Raw genomic sequence first — 7,422 nt, 5'->3', positions numbered from 1 at the left:
CCTGACTGCTGTGGCCTTGCAACGACACCTCAACATTTGCTGCTGTGCTAACCGGTGGGCTTACAGTGGGGGAAACAATGTAGCGTTGCTGACTACCTTCGTTGTGATCAGTTGCACATGTGGCACTTGAGGTTTGGTGTTGTGTCCACGCTTGCAAGTGCATGGTGGTTAAATGTCTAAGCATGCAACTGGTATTCAAATTTTTCAGATTTTTCCCTCGGCTAAAGGTCTTTGCGCACTTCTTACAGATAACCTTGGCATGATCATGAGGATTTTGTTAAAAAAAGTGCCACACTGCACTTTTCCTACTTTGGCAGACATTTTGCGGCCTAGCACGCTGTGATGTTTTGACCCTCTGGACAAGCTGTCCAGCAACTCTTTTGATTTTTGGAACCTGTCTTTGGAGTGCTCCGGGCCTGCCAGATAACAGCTGTTGCGATGTCGATGTCTGCTGTGGATGCTCCTCATCTGAGCTATTGGAAGCAGCACCCTCTTCCCCCAATGGATGCCAATCTGGGTCAACAACTGGGTCATCCATCACCTCCTCTTCTATGTCATGTGCACCTTCCTCTGTGTCACCGTGTATGGTGGTATAGTGTGCGGGAAGGGGCACCTGAGTCTCATCAGGGTCAGAATCTGGCTCTGTACACTGCGAGGACAATGTAGTGCTCTGAGTGAATGTACCAGCAGAATCATCCATCAGCGGCTGTGCATCAGTGCACTCCATGTCAGATTCATCTTGGCCTGGGTAATTCACCATTTGACTTGATAATCCAGGCATGGTATGTGAAAACAGCTCCATGGAGTAATCAGTAGTATGGCCTGCGTCATCCTTCAATCTTGGTTGGGGTGAAGGACACAAGGAAAGGTGTGGTTCATGAACATGAGCCTCCAATGACGACTCAGTGCTTTTACTTTTTACAACTGAAGAAGAGGAGGCGATAGAGCTGGAGGCTGAGTCAGCAATGTAAGACAAAACTTTTTCCTGATGCTCTGGCTTTAAAAGCGGTTTGCCAACTCCTAGAAAACTAAGCCTTCAAAGCCTTATGGAGCCAGACGATGACGCAGGCTCAACACCTCCTGCATTCGGTCCTATTTTGCTCTTGCCACTACCATCAGATCCACCACCAACACCATCATTACCAGCTGCCAACCCCCGCCCAATTCCACGGCCTCTTCCACCAGCCTTCCTCATTTTTGGTAGAAATGTAGACAAAATCCAACAAACTATATAGTAATGTAAAACAAGGTACAAGGTGTCTATTGGACAGGGGAGATTTTGAATTTCTGCTCACACTACTGGACACTTTTGGATAGTGTGAGGCCCACTGAATATCTGAGCGCTATGTCACAGGCTCGATGGCACAGCTGTGACCAAAGTGACTAGAGGATAAGTGAGATTTTGAATTTCTGCAGACACTGGACACTTTTGGATTGTGTGAGGCCCACTGAATATCTGAGCGCTATGTCACAGGCTCGATGGCACAGCTGTGACCAAAGTGACTAGAGGATAAGTGAGATTTTGAATTTCTGCAGACACTGGACACTTTTGGATTGTGTGAGGCCCACTGAATATCTGAGCGCTATGTCACAGGCTCGATGGCACAGCTGTGACCAAAGTGACTAGAGGATAAGTGAGATTTTGAATTTCTGCAGACACTGGACACTTTTGGATTGTGTGAGGCCCACTGAATATCTGAGCGCTATGTCACAGGCTCGATGGCACAGCTGTGACCAAAGTGACTAGAGGATAAGTGAGATTTTGAATTTCTGCAGACACTTGTGGACACTGGACACTTTTGGATTGTGTGAGGCCCACTGAATATCTGAGCGCTATGTCACAGGCTCGATGGCACAGCTGTGACCAAAGTGACTAGAGGATAAGTGAGATTTTGAATTTCTGCAGACACTGGACACTTTTGGATTGTGTGAGGCCCACTGAATATCTGAGCGCTATGTCACAGGCTCGATGGCACAGCTGTGACCAAAGTGACTAGAGGATAAGTGAGATTTTGAATTTCTGCAGACACTGGACACTTTTGGATTGTGTGAGGCCCACTGAATATCTGAGCGCTATGTCACAGGCTCGATGGCACAGCTGTGACCAAAGTGACTAGAGGATAAGTGAGATTTTGAATTTCTGCAGACACTTGTGGACACTGGACACTTTTGGATTGTGTGAGGCCCACTGAATATCTGAGCGCTATGTCACAGGCTCGATGGCACAGCTGTGACCAAAGTGACTAGAGGATAAGTGAGATTTTGAATTTCTGCAGACACTGGACACTTTTGGATTGTGTGAGGCCCACTGAATATCTGAGCGCTATGTCACAGGCTCGATGGCACAGCTGTGACCAAAGTGACTAGAGGATAAGTGAGATTTTGAATTTCTGCAGACACTTGTGGACACTGGACACTTTTGGATTGTGTGAGGCCCACTGAATATCTGAGCGCTATGTCAAAGGCTCGATGGCACAGCTGTGACCAAAGTGACTAGAGGATAAGTGAGATTTTGAATTTCTGCAGACACTGGACACTTTTGGATTGTGTGAGGCCCACTGAATATCTGAGCGCTATGTCACAGGCTCGATGGCACAGCTGTGACCAAAGTGACTAGAGGATAAGTGAGATTTTGAATTTCTGCAGACACTTGTGGACACTGGACACTTTTGGATTGTGTGAGGCCCACTGAATATCTGAGCGCTATGTCACAGGCTCGATGGCACAGCTGTGACCAAAGTGACTAGAGGATAAGTGAGATTTTGAATTTCTGCAGACACTTGTGGACACTGGACACTTTTGGATTGTGTGAGGCCCACTGAATATCTGAGCGCTATGTCAAAGGCTCGATGGCACAGCTGTGACCAAAGTGACTAGAGGATAAGTGAGATTTTGAATTTCTGCAGACACTGGACACTTTTGGATTGTGTGAGGCCCACTGAATATCTGAGCGCTATGTCACAGGCTCGATGGCACAGCTGTGACCAAAGTGACTAGAGGATAAGTGAGATTTTGAATTTCTGCAGACACTTGTGGACACTGGACACTTTTGGATTGTGTGAGGCCCACTGAATATCTGAGCGCTATGTCACAGGCTCGATGGCACAGCTGTGACCAAAGTGACTAGAGGATAAGTGAGATTTTGAATTTCTGCAGACACTTGTGGACACTGGACACTTTTGGATTGTGTGAGGCCCACTGAATATCTGAGCGCTATGTCACAGGCTCGATGGCACAGCTGTGACCAAAGTGACTAGAGGATAAGTGAGATTTTGAATTTCTGCAGACACTTGTGGACACTGGACACTTTTGGATTGTGTGAGGCCCACTGAATATCTGAGCGCTATGTCACAGGCAGAAATTGGCTAGTGTATCACAAACTACAAGGTGTATGTAGAATTGGGCAGAATAGGAATCTCCCTAGAGTGCAGGTCTGTAAGAACGGAACATGTCCTCGACTTATTCTCACAGAGTGACACAGATAGCTTCACTGTGGCTGTGATAACAGCCGTTACACGGTACTGTGTGAGGAGCGTACACCGCTGTATGGTGTGAAAAAATGCACGCTCAGTACCTCAGCAGGACAAAAAAAAAAAATTGGGATTGCTTTTAAAAAAGCAGTTTTTGCAGAGCAGTGGGTAAACAGCAATGCAGCTGTCAAGAAGCCTTAGAAGGCAGCCCAACAACCAACACCACTGATACACCACAATATAGCCTCCCCTTGCACTGCACACACAGTGACTGGTGTGTTGTACAGGCACAATCGCTAGCAGCAGAAGCAGTTTTTTTTTCTTCTTCCCTGCCTAACGCTCTCCCTACAGAATCAGCAGCAACCTCTCCCTATGCTAAGATCGGCAGAAGTAAGATGGCGGTCGGCGTGCACGCCCTTTTATACCCCCTGTGACGCCCACCAAAGCAAGCCAATCACTTGCATGCCCTTCTGAAAGATGGTGGTGACCCGTGCCTATGTCATCACGTTGCCCACAGTTTCCGTGGATCCTGATTGGCTGAAAAAGAGCGCAAAACAAACTTTTGAAACGCAACTTTGGCGCGTAAGTCGCCGACCTCGTGGCCGACCTCATCCTAGGGTCGGGTTTCGTTTCATGAAACCCGACTTTGCCAAAAGTCGGCGACTTTTGAAATTGACCGACCCGTTTCGCTCAGCTCTACTTATTTGCACTGACACCGGAGATAATGTTGCGAAAAGACACTTCATCAGAGAAAGGTGAAAAGGTCTCGAGTTTATCTGCAATTTTCTCCAGGTCTTCACGATCTCTTCTCGTCCTTGACGTTCTTGCCTCCTTGTGTTGTTCACTGGTGACAAAGCTCTGGCGAGTGAAACCCTGCATTGCATCACTGTAGGAAGAGGACACTGGCATAGACAGAGTCCACAATGCCCTCTGATGTTCGTACATTCCACTTCCTCTGGTGAGTCCTCCTGCAGTTTTTAGGGAGCGCATCAGAGCTTGCTCGATGACTAGGTCGCAACCCAGGCCTGCCCAGTAATGATCAGTCAGCCATACAACATGCAAGCCATTCATAAATCTATGGAAGACTGATGGCATATCATCTTCCAGAGTGGTCATAGACTGGAGGTAAAGGTAGGCGGCCTTCACATAGTTCCCATGCCCAGCAGCTGCAAAAATGGGCAAACATTCGGCTACAGCATGAAGGTGCATCAGCCAGGATCCTGTACGATCGGCCTCGATAAGCTCCCTTGCAATACCAACCATCTGTTGGTAATTCAGCCATAGTTTACTGGTGCGAGAGTGAGCGGATATTCCGTTTCTTTTGGTGGACAAGAGGTGGACAATTTCACTAAGGCAGGTAGAAGTGATGACCGAATTCAAGTCACTCTCCCCTGTCAGTGTCCGAGCATACAACTGCTCAAGTTCTTGCAACAGGTCTGCAAAACCGGGATGGTCGCAAAGTACTTTGTCTGCAACTTGCTGAGTATGACACTGATCAAGGAGGAGATGGCCACGAACTGCACGCTGAACTGCCTTTCCAGTCATGATTTGTTGCACAGCATTATCACCGTAAATTGTCCCCAAGATTTCTTTGATTCCACTCCCATCCATCAACGTTCCTATGGCACCCATAAGATTCATCAATGTGTGGAAGCTCCCGAGCATCAGGACAACATCTTGAACCGGGCTGTCTTCAGGCACCTCGTGTTTGATTCCTGACGCTTTCCAGTAAAGTGGCTGATCGAATGTAACAACTGCAGCGGATCGGTGTTTATCAGCAAGGTTGCACAGATACTCAAGAGTAGAGAAGATACATGACTTGTCTCCGGAATACATGTCAATGATGGGCAGGAAGACTACCGAAGACGACCCCAGATGATCACAGTCTTTATGTAGCATGTGCATCATTCCATTACAGCTCGGTGCAGGCTGTTTGAAGCGTAAAGACATCTCCCACAATGCATCAACACGATGGTCAATGGCTTCGAGAAATGGCAAGGGCTTGAATTTTATGTTTCGGCGAGTGTATTTTGCGAAACGGTATTCCCTTACATCAACTCTGCTTTGCTCAACTATCTCCAAGTCTGCAGTCTTCCGTCTGAGAACAGTGCGACTGACCTTCCTTCCTGGAGTCACAGTAGCTACCATCCCCATGCCGTGGAAAGTCCCCTTCCCATCTAACGTGATGATATTATGATCGACGTTGTCCGCAGCGAACAGTGTCGTATCCAGTCTGTCTATGGTACCACCGAGTACATCCTGGCCAACAGAAGCGGCAGCGTTTTCCTCGAATCGCTGAACTTCCGAATATGATGAACAATATCCCATGGCTGAGAGACTGTCTACAAGAAATCGAGACCTGAAATGATGATGGAGCTGGACTGCTAACCCAAGCTGCAATGGAGCTACTACAGCCATGGGACATACAGCCTGAACAACTGATTGTCCAATGCTTGCGACCTTCCTGTGAATGTCCTTTCCAACGAAGAGGGTTTCAAGCAAGCAAAGCAAACTCAGGCGGAGATAATCTAAGGCAGACTGACATTCAAACGAAGAAGTCTTCGGATATTCATCGGTTGAAGATGGGATCTTAGACTTGATATCGCTCTTGATTAATTTGGCTGCAGTCTCTATGATGGCTCTCTTCTGGGCTTCTTCATCCGTTTCCTGACTACGGAAATAATCCCTCAGGATTATTCTGGTCTTTTCACGGAACGTTACAATGTTAGGCAACCCTTCACACTCTGCTATGAATAGCGAATCGCCATACCTCTCCTCCAGCCTATACCTCAGCCATTTATTACTATAGGCAGCACTGTCTCCTTCTACAAGATACTCCGTCATTTTCTTTGCAAGATCTGTGACAGTCAGTTGCTCTTCATCGTTGTCCTCGAGAAATGCACACATTCTCAAGAACGCTTGCTCTTGGTCCATGTTCATCGGCCTCCCTACCTTCCGTGGTTTCTTTGTAGTAGATCCACCACCATGACGCATAGGAATTCCATAATTTGTCCGAAAGTTAATGTCACATGAACGATTGAACGATGATACAGACAGTCTGCAGCATGTAAGTCCTTCCCAACGTACGCGATTCTCCCTTGAATGGTGATTGCCCAGTCATCATTACGCTGTTTGCAATGTGACAAGATGGACCTTACAAATCCATCCATTTTAACAAAGCTATAGTCATCAAAATCACTACTAGATCTTGTCTTCACCACTTCATGTCCACAGAACAAACACTGCGTCGTGCTATCATAGGATCCAGTAGACACCCGTGTACCTCTCTTGGCAGGTGAACGATGAACAGAAATAGCTTTCTTATGCAAGTCTATTTGATTCTTGTTTATGTAGTTCATACGACATCTCTTGTGCACCACTGCTCCAGCAGCTACCACAGTGCTAACGCCCCTCTCAATACTGGCTTTATTGATCCCTTCAGCTCCTTTCGCACCAATCACCACTCTTTCTCTGTCATCTTCTACTTCATGGCTGCATAAGGGGCAAGTTTCTTGACTTTCCATCATTCTCAGCTCTGTAAAAGAAGATAAATAAATTGTTAAATAATAAATATAAAAGTAGTAATTGTAAAAGAAACTAGATGTGTATTTCCTGAAGGAAGTACAGATAGTGCTTTGAAATGATGCCTGGGCTGCTCCTTTAACCCCTTTCTGCCATTAGACGTACTATCCCGTCCATGTGCCCTCGGACTTAATTCCCAAGGACGGGATAGTACGTCTAATGCGATCAGCGGCGCCCACGTGGTGAGCGCCGCTGATTGCGGCCGGGTGTCAGCTGATTATCACAGCTGACACCCGGCACAATGTGTCAGGGGCGGTCACGGACCGCCCCCGACACGTTAACCCCTTGTACACCGCGATCAAACACGATCGCGGTGTACCGGGAGTTAAAGGGAAGCATCGGCAGGGAGGGGGCTCCCTCCGTGCTTCCC

This window comes from Dendrobates tinctorius, unplaced genomic scaffold (genome assembly GCF_039654945.1).
Source record: "Dendrobates tinctorius isolate UK_male_01 unplaced genomic scaffold, ASM3965494v1 ptg000079l, whole genome shotgun sequence".
NCBI lineage: Eukaryota > Metazoa > Chordata > Amphibia > Anura > Dendrobatidae > Dendrobates > Dendrobates tinctorius.
Note: the sequence above shows the minus strand (reverse complement) of the source record.